Genomic DNA, 17,476 nt, shown 5'->3' with positions numbered 1-17,476 from the left:
AAGATCAATGGAACTCATTTAAAAGTGAGGGGGCAGACGGTGTAGTCTCAGGAAATGGAAGAGGAAATGGAGTAATTCAGTGGATACACATAGTGTGGAGTTAACACCAGCCATTAGACTGAATGATCAGGAGATGATTCATAATCTGGAGAAGCCAGTTCAGTGGTACAGAGAGGGTGAAGCCAGACTGTTTAGGAGAAAGGAGGCCATGGATAAAGATTTTCGTGGCTTTCTTCATAGAAGAAGAGGACAATACTGTGCTCTAAGTTTGTCCAGTTAATAGAAGTAAAGTGCAGTGCACTTCATGACTTCCATTCCCAAAGAAGGATGAGGGATTATCTCTTTAGTTTTGTGCATGTTTAGACTTCTCCATGACACCCAAAGTCTTTTCCCTTATATTCCCTTACATTCCCTTAGAATGTAAATATATAAAACTGTCTTAAAGAGGTTTCAACTACAATTAAGAATAAGAGCCATGTTTATCATTTTGGTGTTCACTGTGTTCCTGTGAATTCCCACCCTAACCTGAGCTGCCAGGCTTGATGCGTTCACACCCACACACAGGGCCTGTGGGGCGGTTTGCATGGGGTGAGACTGCCAGCGACCTTGATCAACGGTGGAGATAAGTCAGCTAGGGGCTGGCACATGCAGCTGTGGCCTGCAGGGAGCTCCTTCTTGTTCCAGGTTTTTCTTTAACCAGAGCAGCAGAACTTTAGTCAAATGCCATCCATTGCAGTAACTGATAGCTTAAAAAAAAATGGTAATTGTTAGCTTAAAAAAAACTTTCATAAATCTGGAGAGGAGAAAAGGAAACTTTATTTTTTATAAAGGATTACAATCTGTAAGGTGGCCATTCTGCAGGCTGGTAAGTGTGTCTCCAGAGGAAACTAGAGTATAGGCATTTTGAAGGAGGGGGAGTTGGGGGTAGGAGTTTTATGTTGAAGGGGTTGACTAAACATATTTAAACGGTCATCAAATGAGTTATGAATATTTATGAATGTGGCCTTGACACACGTTTATTGAATAAATATGTAACATATGACCTATGTTTTCTTTGGGATGGAGACCTATTATCTAAATGTGTTATAATTGGGTTCTAGATATTAAAAGGCCTTTTTAGGACACGAAGGCACACAAGTGTGTAATCTCTGTAAACCAGCCAGAACTAGTCTACAGTTGCTGCATTTGTTATTAGGAGAAAGTTATTGAAATGAGTCTCTTGTGTAATTAAAACTGTAGTTACAGCTAATAGAACAGGGGTTTAGTTAGTATCTTGAGGAGCTATAAATTGCTTAAAATTGCTTATTTTGAGGCTAATGTTTAGTTATTAGAGAAAAAGAAAATTTTTGGCAGTTAGAACATAGTTTATTTTTTAAGTGTAGGGAATATATGACTTAATCCTTGCCTAGCCTGGCCTTAAGTTTTGTCTATAATTTAGTATTTTATTGTCACAAAGAGTCTGTTTTGTTAGTTTATGATTTTCATTTTAACACTAATGTTGGTTGTGTCTAAACTATAAAGGGAAAGGGGTACAACAAGGCTTGTCTGATCTCTTATCTCATTATGGTTGGGAACTACGTTTTAAGGTTTGGGGGCGTCTATTTGGCCAAGGGGTATCTGTTTAATTGATTGGGGGCTCAGGATTTTATTTTAAGTTTACACTACCATGACTCAATAAATGGTCTTATTAATTCCAATTTATACAATTTCTTTTGAAGTCATTCTCATATTTTTGTTTCCATGGTTGTTATTTCCATTTTTATCTTATATATATTTTTTTATTGGGTTGAGTTGTTGAAAACTACTTTGAGAAGATTCATCACAGGAGAAACTACATCAGCACCATGTGAAAATTACAAATAAAACTTACTGTAATCCGAAGAATGTAATAAGAAGACATTTTTTATGAGAAAAAAGTTAATCAGATCACATTCACATTGTCATATTCAACTGCACATTGAATCTTGATTTGAGTAATTGAAATATTTCAGAGATTATAATGCTAAAGAACATTTTCTTAAATTATTTTCTTCTTAACTTTGACATGGTTACATTTGTAGCTGTAGTATTGAACTAGACTTTTAATTTAGACTCAAACTTTAATATTGCATTAGTAGAGAAGTTTTCTCTAGCAGACAGCATACAGAAATAGGATTCTATATACTTTTGCTATTTTATGTGTAATGCCCATTGTTAAACCTATACACTAGATGTCTATACACCCTGCCTGCTGTGATGTACACTGTCAGGGAAGTGTCTTAGGAAAAGCATGCACCAGAGCTGGGAGGAGTGGAAGAAAGACAGAAGAACATTCTACTAAGTGCTTATATTAATTCCTTTTTATTTTTTTAGACGGAGTCTCTCTCGCCAGGCTGGAGTGCAGTGGCACGATCCTGGCTCACTGCAACCTCCAACTCCCCAGTTCAAGTGATTCTCCTGCCTCAGCCTCCCGAGTAGCTAGGATTACAGGCACGCACTGCCACGCCCAGCTAATTTTTGTATTTTTAGTAGAGACGGGGTTTCACCATGTTGGCCAGGATGGTCTCGATCCCCTGACCTTGTGATCTACTTGCCTTGGCCTCCCAAAGTGCTGAGATTACAGGCATGATTAATTGCATTTTTAAAGACAGTTTGTTTTCAAAGTTCTTTGTAGTTATTTCTGATTTTCCAGGAAGTTACTGCTAATCCCTCAATATTGCCAGCATTTCTTATTCCCAATAGGTTTATTCATTTGTTAGCTTCATTGATGAATGCAGAAAGTGCTGCATGAAGAACATAGATTGAACATTTTCTTCACATAAAAATGAAAGAATTAAGGACATGACATTTTACCATGAATAAAAGCGTTAGAGTCTACTGTTGTGAAGAGAAATAGGGAAGCAGAGTTCAGATATGAAAAAATTGCCTCTGGTCCTCGAAGAATTAATCTGATGGCCTACCCAGGACACGTCAGTATACCCCAAAGTCACAGTAATATATATCCAGAAAAATGCAGTTTAAAATGAACAGAAAACGAACATAGTTTCTATACCTTTCAATAGCAGAATATATGGTCTCTAATCATAACTGTGCCATTCAGCCAGTAGAATCCACTGAGTGCCAGATGCTGTTCTGGGCACTGAGGATGTGGAAGTGGGAAGTCTCTGTTCTTATGGGATGTAACATATGTACCTCTATCGCTCCTGCTCTGTGCCAAGCTCTGTGCAAAGACTGTGGTATGGAGTGGCATGGTTTTTAGCCTTAACATGAAAGCCTCAGAAGAAGACAGACCCTTAAATCCTCAAATACAAACAACGATACAATGTACTAAGTAGAAAATCCCTTTGTCAGATAATAAGTTATTGGAGGGTGAGATTTATTATAGGAAGAGTACTGACTTAGGTAAAGCTAGTGAAAATGCTTTAGCTAAAAGCATGGATGCTCAGAAAATATACATGGCACAAGAAATTAAACTTAACTCTTTTTGTTGCCTCAGTCTGGGGGTTGACAAAGCCAAGAACAGTGGGTGGCAAGTACCCTTGCATAGTAAAAACCTTGTTAAAGCATCTATGCAGGACTTTAATTTATACTTCCCATTGGATAGTGTTGGTCCAGCCATTCTGAATCAATCCATTATTTTATTTATTTGTTCTGTGTTTAAAGAAGCCCTTTAGAATAACGAATAGAGAACTTAGTTTTACAGCCCTTGATTGTAGAAATATTTTTCTGCTCATGGTGCAAATGTCAAGTAAATAGTGTCTTTTAACAGTATTGCTGTGACAATGATTAGTTTCACTTCATTGTTTTGTACATAACCAAGATGCTACTTATTGCCAGAAAAGAGGTTGGTAAACCATGTAGTCTACTCTTTATTACTAGGTCATGCTGTTTTGTTCATGTAGTCATTCACCAATCTCTTTAGCTGGGCATAAACGTCTCCCAGAGTTTTTGCAGTGTGTATCAAAGAGGAGGCCTAGCATCATAAAACTGTTTCTCCGACCTTTCCTTCAGCATACTTCAAACAATTCCTTTAAACCACGTTTGATGTATTATTTTGGTAAAGTTTCACAAACCAAATAAAAATACAACTATGCTAATTTTACAAAGGCATTCGTAGTCATTACTTAGTCCTCACAATTATTTTAGAAAACAAAACATGTGTCTTAGTTACAAGAAACAGCTGCCACCCAAAAAGGGGAGGTGCTGCTTTGAGCTCTTGGCATGAGATCAAGGTTTTCATTTTTTTTCCCCAGCTTTCCTCATGGAATTAAAACAACAGGATGAAAAGTATTGTAAAATAAATATTTTTCATTACATTTGAAATTGATATACTAGTACAAATCCACAGACAAATGTTTATTTGGTCAGTGTTACCTTTGGTTTTTTATTTTGTACAAGGTGCTTTTGACTGGGATTGCTTCTAATGTACAATATCTGGTCTAGGTGAGGGATAGTCGAGTCTGCAAGGTTAAAGGAGAGCCATTCATAACCTAAGACAACTCAGAAAGTAGTCTTTGTACTCTCTAGAATGGAGGTTCTCAAGCTGTGGTTCATGTACCACTGAGGTTCCTTGACACTGTTCCAAAGGGTATGCAAGGTCAAAGCTATTTTCATAACAACACTAGGATGTTATTTGCCTCCTGCAATGTGTTGGCATTTGTACTGAGGGGGCAAAAGTAATGGAGGGCGAAACCCCTGGTGCCTTAGCATATATCAACACAGTGCAGCAAATTATACTAGTAGTCATTATATAGATATATATTTTCACCACAATCACATTTGCAGTTAAGAATATTATTAATGAAGCAGTATAAAATATTAATTTTGCTAAGTCTCAATGTTTCAGATTATTTATCATGTAGGGCAAATGTGAAGTATGCAGAAAGCATTTTGCTCCATACTAAACTATGAAGGGTGTCTTGAGAAAAAGTATTTGTGCAGTTCTTTGAGTTGCAAGCTTATTTCATGAAACATCATTTTTTTAATTGAAAGAATGACTGGCAGGCAAACTATGGTTATTCAGACTTGAATATTTTATAGATATTTTCTTGAAAATAAAGAAAATGAGACTATCACTTTATACAAAACAACTGGCAGTATTTGTTGTCAACGATAGAATTTGAGATTTCAAAAAAAATGGCATTTTGAAAAGCTTGTAAATAACAAATGTAATTGTTTGATGTTGAATAATGAAATGCGTTTTGTAATTGTTTGATGTTGAATAATGAAATTAGTTGCTCATTGCAACTAATCTTTAAGAGGCTACACCTTACTGCATTTTGGTGTTATATTGAAGATCATTTGCAATTAAGCTACTAAAATACTCTTACCTTTTCCAACTACAAATCTATTTGAGGCCTGATTTTCTTCATATGCTTTAACCCAACAACAGACCACAATAGATTGAATGTAGAAGCAAATGTAAAATTCAGCTGTCTTCTATTATACTAGACATTGAAATATTTGACAGAAATGTAAAATCATGCCAATTTTCTCACTGTTTTTTGTTTTGGAAAATACAGTTATTTTTCATGGAACATGTTACTTATGTTAACATTAATGGGTTATTTTTGTGATTTTTAAGGGAATAGATATATCTTTAAAATTTGTCATATTTAACTTCTAATATGGTATTAAAAAAAAAACTACATATACAAAAGATCTTTGAGGTCCTCTTTAAGAGCATGAAGAGGCCATGGGGCAAAAACATCAGAGAACTGTTTTTTTTTTTTTTTTTTTTTTTAACAGTATTATGTGGGAACAACCAGGAGTAAAATTAAAAATGGAACAACACAAAACAAATAATGCAATGGAAAAAATTGGGAGAAATCATTGTCTGGTGACATGTCAAGTTTGTGTAAGTGACTGGAGCATTTACTAATACATCGTTTTGGCTTTTGTGAAGGGAATTACTGACATCTTAAGGTAAAATTTAGATTGTAGAGATATTAGTGTATTTTTCAGGGGCATAATTTAAGTGAGCCACTGTAGCATAGCGTGATATTGTGGAATTTGGAGTAGGAGAGCCTGAATTTGCATGCCTGCTTCACCATACAACAGCTGTGCTGTCACTGGACAAATTACATTATTTTTCCATGTCTCAGTTTCTTTATTTGTAAAACAGGAATAAGAATATTACTTAAATTACTTCTTATCTGACTAAATTGTTATATGGATTGAATGAGATGAGTAAGTAGGAGTATGACTGTATCATAGTCATTATTTATAAAATATGAAATAAATATAAAATATTTTTGACATTTATGAAATCCATTATTCTGCTTCTTCCCATCTCATGTCTTTTCCCACTTCCAGTATTCCCCTGCCTATTTTCAGTACCTAATATTTTAGTTGATCACTTAACTGACAACATTGATCCCTTCTCCTAAAATGCTGAAACATTTCTTTTCTAATGCATCCTAAGCGGGCAGGTAAGTGCAGCATAGGACATGTTTTGTGTCAGTAACTAATGGGAGTGTCCAACATGCTGATTTCAATAAAGCAACACCATGTGAAATATGCCTAAGAAAATAACATACACATCAAACTAATAAGCAGGGAGAACATACTTAATACTTAAATCTTTAATTTTTTGTAATGTTCCTAAATCTTTACAAATAGGTTAGGGCCTTGAGACATTTTTCTTGGGTTAGAGAATTTTTGGAAATGTTCCAGGATTTATAATACTAGAAGAGGAAAATTCTTCAGCAGTGGCAAGGATGAAGAGATTAACATAACAAATAGGGATTTTGTAATGAAGGTTTTTCATGGTAGGGTTTACATTAAAGTAACTTGGTGTGTGTTTACCATTTTTGTGTCTTTACTCAGTGTTATTTTAGCAGGCCTTGAAGGGATTAAGGGTCTTGATTGGAAGAAATAAACACATTGCTTTCTTTTACACCAGGGAAGGTATTAGGAGAGAAAATAATCAGAGGAAAGAATCTTTATAAAATTGACCTTTTGACATCAGTCTGTCAATTTGTCTAGATTCACAGAATTTGTCTGAAACTAACCTTTCATGCCCAACATCTTCTGCTACTTTACAGAAAGGAAGAAAGAATGAGATTCTAAACATTGTGAGAAGAACATAACTGACTTCGGAGATTGATAGTAGAATCTGGGTCAGTTCATTCCATAGGCAGGTCGCATTAACACCCATTCAATCCCATAAAGACAAAAAGAGTCTTTAATAAAGTATGGTAGCCACACAGATCTTGTTGGCTAAATGCAGATGCAGATAAACATTTATTATTTTATGCTAGTAATACATCAAAAGTCATAGGCCTATTTCAAAGAGTTCTGTGTCCCCAACACATAATTCTGTCAAGGGAACATTTTCTTAGATGTTAGACCACTCCTAGATTTCTAAGTAGGAAAACATTAGTATATTCCAATGCCCATTATTTAATCATATCTGAATTCTGGAGAATCAACAATCTTGCCTTAGGTTTAACAACAGTTTAGTTAATTTTCCCACTGTCCAGTTGATAAAAGAATGAGACAAAATTGTATGAGATTTATTATCTAACTTTTTCTCTAAGGATTCTAAAATATTTTATTGTTAATTGATTATTCTACAGAAGCATGGAGTTTTAAATTCCTTTTGCTTGAGTTTTACTCCTTACCTTCATTTTCCTATTTTAATTCTCATCTCTCCTTTGTTTCTTATTCCTTTTTCTTGTATAATTTTCTTTGTTAATTTCCCTCTTCTCTCTTTATATTCATTATTTAAACTTCTCCAATTTTACCCTCTATTTTTGTACCAAATTGCTAGCCAATTTTTTTCTTTCTTTTCCTCTAATCTACCCATTATAAAAGTACAAGTGGTAGTTAGTTTAGGTACAGAAATACATTACAAAGACAATTTAGGATGTCTTCCTCTATATTACAAATGAGAGAGACATGTTTTAAGTTTGGGAGAATATTATAAGAAGTTTCATTTGAGAGTCAATGGAAGAAAATTTCTTTCAGGATATGAATAAAGGTAATTTTTAAAATTTTTCTAACATTTCTCAATAGCATAAGCATTTGAATGCTGATATTCATTTTGTATTTGAGAATTTAATAAGCAAATAGTCAAAACTTAGTCATAGGGTATTTATATTCCTAGCAACTAATGAGTATTCAATAAATGTTTGAACTGAATTGTTTGTTGAAGTAAGAAAAGAAATTCCACATTGGCAGTTCTCAAGTACGCTGCTATATTGAGGCTCTAGTTGAAGTTCAAATGCAGATACTGAAGCTCAAATGGAATGATTAATGGCTCTCATTGTATAAATAAATAAGCTAGGAATGCCAAACTATTACTTTAGGTACATGCCTAGAAACCTATGAAGGTAATAGCCTGAAAAGGCTCTATTGCTATTTTCTTGGCTGTTGTTTGTATGTTACATCAGATGAGTTAAAGAGCATTTTCCCGGTTATAATTTTCTGATGACAAAACATTCGTTTAAAATGTTTCATTTCATTTAAAATATTTAAAATGTTTGAATATGTATTTTTATCTCTTTGCTAATGACAGCTCTTTGTAGCTGTTTTAAGTAAGTTTATTTTTAAAAATTTCCATTTTCTCAGGCCATTTCTGCTCTAGGATGGGATTATAGCAAACTATTTGCCACTGAAAATGATGGGCTGAGATAGAAGTTTTATAGAACAGCAAGTTGACATTAACATTTGTAATATATGTATGGCATCAGAAACAGTTCAATCAGAGAAACAGAATCAGAGAATCAGTAGGAGATATATATTAAGATGTTTGTCATAAGGAACTGGCTATGTGACTGTAGGTGGTTGGTTAGGCAAGTCCAACATCCATTGGGCAGGCTGCCAGGAAGTGCAGACTGGAACTTGGGAGTTGAAGCTGCCATCCATAGCTTCAAGTGGAATTTCTTCTTTAGGGAAGCCTCAGCTTTGCTTTTATCGACTTTCAACTGATTGACTCAGGGCCACCCAAGTTATTTAGGATTATGTCCCTTACTTAAAGTCAACTAATTATGGACTTTAATCGCATCTACAAAATATCTTCATAGCAATGACTAGATTATTGTTTGATTGATAGCTAGGAATAGTAGCCTAGTCAAGTAGACATACCAAAGGACCATTACACCCAGACACACTTCAGATTACATTTAGTAATTTCTCTCCCCCAATTGTTTAGTGCCTTTTAGTGTTTTGTTTTGTTCTGTTTTTCTATGTTGAGTTGATTTAAATAAAACACAGGCCTCTTTTCCAGAAAAGCTTATTTTTTCCAGTTAAAGACAATTGTTGAAAGCCTGATTATTCCACTCGTAATACAGTTAGATAACATGATCATTAGTTTAGAACATCATTAAATCCCTACTGAAGCCTTATATCCTATTAGGCATTTTCAAGTTGAGCTGAATAGAGAGTCATGTCCTTCTTGGGCCTTATAATCTAAGAAAAAAGTATAAATAAATACCTAAAGTTAATAAAGAAATAAAATATATCTCATGTTTTTATAAAAGGCCTCTGTAGTTTTTTGAAGCATAAAGACTTGTATTTATTATACATTCCTAGGAAGCATCTTGATTTTACATTATAAGTGACCATTTAAAGGCCGGGCGCGGTGGCTCAAGCCTGTAATCCCAGCACTTTGGGAGGCCGAGGCGGGCGGATCACGAGGTCAGGAGATCGAGACCATCTGGCTAACACGGTGAAACCCCGTCTCTACTAAAAAATACAAAAAACTAGCCGGGCGAGGTGGCGGGCGCCTGTAGTCCCAGCTACTCGGGAGGCTGAGGCAGGAGAATGGCGTAAACCCGGGGGGCGGAGCTTGCAGTGAGCTGAGATCCGGCCACTGCACTCCAGCCCGGGTGACAGAGCGAGACTCCGTCTCAAAAAAAAAAAAAAAAAAAAAAAAAGAATAAGTGACCATTTAAAATCAATCAGTCCTCAAGCTACCTTTAGTGAAGATTTATAATGTATAGAACTTGCCTCAAGACATTTGGGAATTTACAGACTAACTGGGAGAGACAGATCATATTCATTTGAAAGAGAAATAAGAATGAATTCAAAGGCATATGCATGCAAACAAATACAAGAACAGGTTTCCTGTGTCAGTATGAGGTAGTATTTGCAGCACTGTGGTAAGAGTTGAATGGCATGACACTAAGTAATGCAAATAGACTCAGAGGTTTTTTGTTTGTTTTCTTCTATAAAGCATGTCATCCTCATTGCAACCCTGGAAGGGTTTATCATAAACATTATTACATCCATTAGTGGCAAGAACTATGCAAGAGCAGAAGCCCAAAACACTCATCCACGATCAATGTCAGCTAATCATATACAAAATCAGCACAAAAACCTTCTACACCAGTAGCATTTGCACCACATTTTATTTGAAATCAGAATATGAGACAGTCTTATTCAGCAGTTACACAATGGATCCATAGTCTATTTCAATTCAAGTAAACACCTTTTATTAGCGCAATTACTAATGCCCAATGCTTCACAAATTACACTCTGTTTAGTATTTAATTTGCTCTCAACAGCCTCAATACACACACACACACACACACACACACAAACACACACGCTCCTTTGACCATATCTTTCATGTCTTCCCAATGTTTTCTATATCTTCTTTCTTCCTCAGGACTCTGTTGAAAACTCATTTTTTTTTTCATGAAGTATATATAATGAAGTCTGTGTATACCTTTGCTGTATTTTGTACTTTTTTTTTTTTTTTTTTTTTTGGAGAGGGTCTTGCTCTGTAACCCAGGCTCTAAGGCAGTGGATAGATCTTGGCTCACTGCAATCTTCACCTCCTGGGCTCAAGCAATCCCCTCACCTCAGCCTCCTGAGTAGCTGGGACCACAGGCATGTTCTGTCAAGCCTGCCTATTGATTATTATTATTATCTTTTATAGAGACAACGTTTTGCCATGTGGTCTAGGCTTGTCTTCAACTCCTAGGCTCAAGCGATGCGCCTACCTTGGCCTCCCAAGTGCTGGAATTACAGGCGTGAGCCACAGCACTCAGCCGACACTGTTTTATGATTTTCATATTTGGTATTGATTCTACTTTGGATTTTTGCTTCATTCACATAAATACAGTTATATAAATTCTTCCTCCAATAAAAATGCTTAATGATGTTTTCAGTGATGATAATGTTTTGGCATCTATTTATTGCTAAAATTACTACTCTATATGCAGGAAAACTGTTACAGAATTTAAATTGTTAGCTTATGTATTGCATGTATATGTATCTAAACACCATTCTCTTTGGGTGGGGACTGGACTTCCTGTCTACTTGGGAATGCAGGTTATAAAATTAAAGTATAGAAATGAAGACAGCAGTAATGATGAATACCAGTTTCTATACATGGAGGGAAAAGAAAAGTTTTCAGAGTGATCAAAATATTTGATTGTTTTCAGTGTGGGTCACATGTATGTATTATTAATCAAAACTCATCAAACACTACATTTGGAATTTTCTATTTCACAACGTGTAAATTATATCTTATAAAAATTTGCAAGTAAAGAAGAGTGGGATGCTGGAAGAGCTCAATAGGAAAGAAGGAAAATCTTACACAAATGTGTATTGTTGAGCTGTTCCCAGTCTTGCTGTGGACTAAATTTAGAGAAACACTAGAGAGGGATTTTGAGATCATAGTGGTATGACTTCTCTGTCTTCAGCCTACCATGCTAGCAGGATTTTTGTTCTGCCCTAAATTTTGTCTCACTCTTGTCAATAGCAGTATTAAGAAGAGTTATTTCAGTAGAAGAAATATAGCCAGAATATAATGGAGGACTAAAAACTGGGTCCAGTTTTGATTTTAGGAATATGTTTATTTCATAAACAATATTTTTCCAAAGTATGATATCTACTTAACCCCATATAAATTTAATGAAACATACATTTATAGTCAGAAAGTATCTTTATACAATATGCTTTTCTTAAATTTGAAAATGTTTTTATTAATTTTTGAAACTAGGTCAGAGAAATGTTTGCCAGGAATTCCTATAGCTAGAAGATATCATTATTCTTTATTCTTCTGCCTAGAATACCCTTCTCACTTGTCTTTTTGGTGAACTCTTAATCATTCTTAAAAACACATAAAATATTACTTTTTCTATAAATATTCTACATTTTCTCTGAGGTAGTCACATCTTCTTTGCTCCTAAATAATTCACCCATCTTTCCAACAGTACACATGTCATATTGTAGTGCAATTACCTTGGCCACCTTTGCTTCCCCAGTTAAACAACAAATTCTCAAATGTAGACTCTATTTTGCTTACCTTTTGGATTACTACAAATCCGTGTATTATGCTAGGCAGAGGATAGACACTTTAAAATATTTGTTGAATAAGTGAATTATTCAGTGAAAAACGTATTAAGAATAATTTTTATACTCTCCATTAGCGTATTGGCCAAAATAGAATTCCTTAAAATAATACATGTTTGTGATAAAGCATGGTATAAAAGCAGGAAGTAGATGTTTGGCTCTTGATTCAGATTATAAATGAGCTATTGATAGATGATTCACCCCAAACATATTCATTTCTCATGGTATAAATATATCCTTGAACAATTTTTCATCCTGTTTTCCTGCCATTCTCCTCCCTGAATTTTGTGCTCTAAATCACCAGACTCCATTCAGCAGGCTCCTGTTTATTTCCAATTTTTGGCTTGCTTTTTTGCACTTAGGAAACTCCCATCTACTCTTTAATACTAAGTCAAATGTCTTCTGTTTTATAAATCCTTCCTAGTCTTCCCTTTAATAGTTATCTTCCTCTTACTCTATTATCCAATAGTTTTGAATGTATTTCTTTTTAGTTTATTTTTATTTTTATTTTTTTGAAACAGAGTCCCGCTCTGTCGCCCAGGCTGGAGTGCAGTAGCATGATCTCGGCTCACTGCAACCTCCGCCTCCCAGGTTCAAGCGATTCTCCTGCCTCAGCTTCCTGGGTAGCTGGATCTACAGGTGTGTGCCACCATACCAGGCTAATTTTTTGTATTTTTAGTAGAGATGGGGTTTCACCATGTTAGCCAGGATGGTCTCAATCTCCTGACTTTCTGATCTGCCTACATTGGCCTCCCAAAGTGCTGGGATTACAGGCTTGAGCCACCGCGCCCAGCCTACACTCTTATGATTGAGTTAAAGAAAGACATTTACTCAGTGGCAAGTTTACATTCAGCATTTCAAAGAACTCTTCCCCCACCCCCACTTTTGTTTTCAAATAATAACCCCCCAAATCAGAAACGTTACCTTTATCATGAATGTTTTGGACTTTCCTCTAATGTAGACGTCATGTATGAGTATTGTCTACAACTCTTATAGGTATATATGTTCTTTTAAAAAACTTCTCTTGCCAACTTTTTAAAAATTAGCCTTTGTTAGAAAAAAATTGGGTTCTGGTCAGGTGCAGTGGCTCATGCCTGTAATCAAGCACTTTGGGAGTCGAGGAGGGTGGATCACCTGAGGCCAGGAATTCGAGATGCACCATCATGCCTGGCCAATGTGGCAAAACCTCGTCTCTACTAAAAAAATACAAAAATTAGCTGGATGTTGTACCAGGCGCCTGTAATCCCAGCTACTTGGGGGGCTGAGGCTTCAGCCTGGGAAGCAGAGGTTGCCTTGAGCAGAGATTGTGCCATTGCACTCCAGCCTAGCAAGACTCCATCTCAAAAACAAAACAAAACAAAACAAAACAAACAAACAGGAAAATAAGTGAGTTCTATTCTCTCTCTCTCTCTCTCTGAATCTCAGGAAGAAAGGAAAGCATACCATGGTTTTATCTTGTAAGTTCACAACACAGAACTGTGTTGAAAATAATTTAATATATCTGCCACGACATGGTCTTTTTTTTGAGACAGAGTCTTGCTCTGTCACCCAGGTGAGAGTGCAGCTCACTGCAGCCTCCACCTCCCAGGTTCAAGTGATTTGCCTCCCTCAGCCTCCCGAGTAGCTGGGATTACAGGCATACATCATCAAGCCTGGCTACTTTTTGTATTTTTAGTAGAGACGAGGCTTTATCATGTTGGCCAGGCTGGTCTTGAATTCTTGACCTCAAGTGATCCTCCCACCTTGACCTCCCAAAGTGCTGAGACTACAGGCATCAGCCACCACGCCTGGCAGCCACCACAAGGCCTTTGAACGCTTGGAGTGATGAAATCTGTTGGATTTAAAGAAAAAAAATTTATCTAAAAAAAGGTGAGGTTAACTTTTGTATGAAAAGCTCAAGAACAGTTAGCTTTTGATTCTGTAAATCTTGGATGCTAAGAGTAGAATCAAGAGTTTTGGGATGGCGTTGGCTAATCTGTTGTCAATAGGTTAATTCCTTTAAGTTAAATAAGTTCATGTCTCCATGTTCCATAATGTACACGTTAGTCTGGATAAACATTTGTCCAATACAGATTTCCATGATGATGGAAATGTTCTATGTCAGAGCTGTCAATAGCTACACGAGATTATTGAGCATTTGATATGTTGCCAGTGTGACTGAGGAACTGAATTTTCCATTTATTTTTTATTAATTTAAATTTAAATAGCCATATGTGATTGGTGGTTACCATATTGGACAGCATAACTGTTGAAAGGCCATTATTAAGGAAAAGGCCCAGTGCATCCGTGAAAATTAGTGTATGCTATGCATCCACTAGAGGGTAGTAATAGCAAAAAACAGGCTTCTATATTTGCACAAACAAATAATTTACAGAAATAGTACCTTCATTCTTTCTACAGTCAGGAATGTAGGAGTTTGAAATAGCAAAAATTGCCATAAAGTAAAGAAATTAAATGGGATTTCTTATTACTTACTTGGAGCAAAATATTAAGAAATATCAAAATGTGCCTAGGACTTCAATTTGCTTTAAAGTGATTGAGGACCCTTGCGAATAAAAACTGTGGATTACCATTCATGGGAGTATGGTGAAGTAGTGGTTAACTTGAAAGAATCTACCTAATTGATACCAAACTTGCAACATATTTACCTGTTTATCACTTATGAACTGTGATCATTCAAGGTGACACATGAAAGTGAAAGAGCTCATACCTACTTTCCATGCCTTTGAATATTTCATCTGTTTGTCATTCTGTGAAAGATACACAATGTGAAAGCGGCAGCAACCTGTATGATGGTTATATAATTTCTTGTTAAAACTCTTAGCAAATCATGCGGAGTAGGTGGTCAAGACTTTAAGTTAGGTGTCTAGTTTAGCCAGTTTGCTCATAAGAAAAGCAAATCAGAGCCCAAACACTCTCCTGTAAAGGTATTAAAGATCAGGATCAGAACAGAAGTGAGTGTGGAGAGGATGCAGTGAAAAGTGCTACCCTTTTGCAAAAAGTGACCCATAGAATCTGCGACAGATTTTAGCATTGTTGGCCATGTGCAGTGGCTCACGCCTGTAATCCCAGCACTTTGGGAGGCCTAGGTGGGTGGATCACCTGAGGTCAGGAGTTCAAGACCAGCCTGGACAACATGGCAAAACCCTGTCTCTACTAAAAATACAAAAATTAGCCAGGCATAGTGGCATGTGCCTGTAATCCCAGCTACTCAGGGGACTGAGGCAGGAGGATTGCTTGAACCCAGGAGGCAGAGCAGAGGTTGCAGTGAGCCGAGATGGCACCACTGCACTCCAGCCTGAGTGACAGAGCGAGACTCTGTCTCAAAAAAAAAAAAACAGAAAACTTTCTGTTTTTGTAGCTCATAAAATGAGGGTGGTAGTGGTACCTATCTCACAGTGATCTTCAAGCAATTCAGTGAGTTAATACATGTATGTGCTTACAATAGTGTCTGGCACATAGTAGGCAAGGACTCGACAGGTATTTACTACTATTAGTGTTGTTCTTTTCCTCCTTACATTTAAGGACTATGCAGACCATTCTCTATTATCCAGGAATTGTTGGGAATATTTTTGACTCTTCTCTTTGCTGTCTCTATCCAATTGTTCATCAAGCCCTGCCCTTTAATCCTCTGCAATTTATAAGTTTTCTTAGATTCTAGGATTATTTCTAAATTGAAAATGTACTTTCTTTACATATTATGATTAAGAATGTTGATAACCCATGTACGGTAATACCCCTTCTCCTTTTCTCTTTTGTTCTTAAATCTGTTCATATGTTTTCAAATTAATCCTGCCTGGAGTGCAGATGAATTCTCACCTCCCTGTGATTCATTGTCATTGCTCCATCCTGAGACTCCAGCATACACTGTTGACATATGGATATCTTCAGTTTACAAAGAATCCCAGAACATAAGATAATATACAAATTGCAGAGGATAAATCTCCAGCATTTTTTCAACAAAACCACTCACTTTATTTCAAAACATTAAAAATAGAAATAACTTGGTTAGAAATTAAAATAAGATAACAAGTACACAATTAAAAGTAAATCCCCCGTTGTAACTTGAAGTTTCTTTTTAAGGACAATTATTGTTATCAGCTTCCTCCACTTCTTTAGAAATAGTCTGTCCATGTACAGGCATGTGTAACTCTGTTCTTTTGTATTCCAGTGAGAGCAACCTGTATATAATATTTTGCACCTTAATTTTAATTGTTTATTTTGTATTTTAAAGTAATTTTTATTGTAACCAATACTGTAAAGGTAAATGGCTTTAAAAGTCAATTAGTTCTACAAGAGGTAAAACTAAAATAGTAATTAACTCCCCTGCTTCTGATTCTTAATGCCCAGAGGCAGGTGGCTTTTTAAAAAATTTACCTCCATGTTTATGAATATAATGTTTCTATTGTTATTTCTAAGTTTTCAGTTTCAAGTGTAAATTGTACATTTTTTGAGACATTGCATATCTGAAAAGTCCTTAATTGTGCTTTCCTAGTGGAGTGACAATTGTGATGGTTGGAAATAATTTTCTGTCTGATATTTTAAAGCCTTGCTCCATTGTCTTCCAGCTTCCAATTGTTCCGAAACCTGGTGGCGCTTTGATCCTCCACTCTTTGATTTCGATCATTATTTTTCTGTCAGTAATTTTTGTAATTATCTCTTTGTGAACAGAGTTCTGGAATTTTTCTGATGCTGTGATTTCATAAAGGTCTTTTATTGTTTTGGAAAATCGGTTTTTTCTGGTCTGGAAACTCATGCTTAGGCCTGGGAAATCGTATCATCTCTCTACTTGTGTTCTTTGTTTTTCTGGCAGTCTCTTAGGTAAATATTGATCTCCGATCTTCTTCAGTACTTTATATATTTTTCTTTTTGTATTTTCTTCTACTTTCGGAAAAAGTTCTTCAATTTTATGTTCCAGCTCCTTTTGTGTGTGTGTGTGTGTGTGTGTGTGTGTGTGTGTGGCATTTTCTGTTCCTGCTATAATATGTTCAAATTCTTTGAGTTCTTTTATGTTATCAAAATGCTTCTTTTAAAAATACCATTCTATTTTAGGTTCAGAATGCATTTTTTTTTTTACATCTTTGAAGGACTAATTAGAGTTTTGAGAAGTTTGCTTCTATGACTTGCCTTTTCTCTGTTCTTTCCTTGATTATTTTGGCCTTTGTATTTCATGTTAGAAACTGATTAG

The 17,476-nt window shown here is 35.8% G+C and overlaps 1 long non-coding RNA gene across 2 annotated transcripts in view; it reads left to right on the top strand.

The window, feature by feature from the left end:
• Positions 1-735: 735 nt before the first annotated feature.
• Positions 736-17,476, top strand: part of LOC114673413 (uncharacterized) — a 39,782-nt gene continuing 23,041 nt past the window's right edge. For both annotated transcript variants that reach the window (XR_013407621.1, XR_003724108.2), the window contains exon 1: positions 736-865. This is a non-coding gene — a long non-coding RNA (uncharacterized LOC114673413). The remainder of the gene's footprint in view (positions 866-17,476) is intronic.

This window comes from Macaca mulatta, chromosome 17, assembly GCF_049350105.2.
Source record: "Macaca mulatta isolate MMU2019108-1 chromosome 17, T2T-MMU8v2.0, whole genome shotgun sequence".
Taxonomy (NCBI): Eukaryota; Metazoa; Chordata; class Mammalia; order Primates; family Cercopithecidae; genus Macaca; species Macaca mulatta.
The sequence above is the reverse complement of the archived record's forward strand: the minus strand, read 5'-3'. Positions and strand labels throughout refer to the sequence as shown.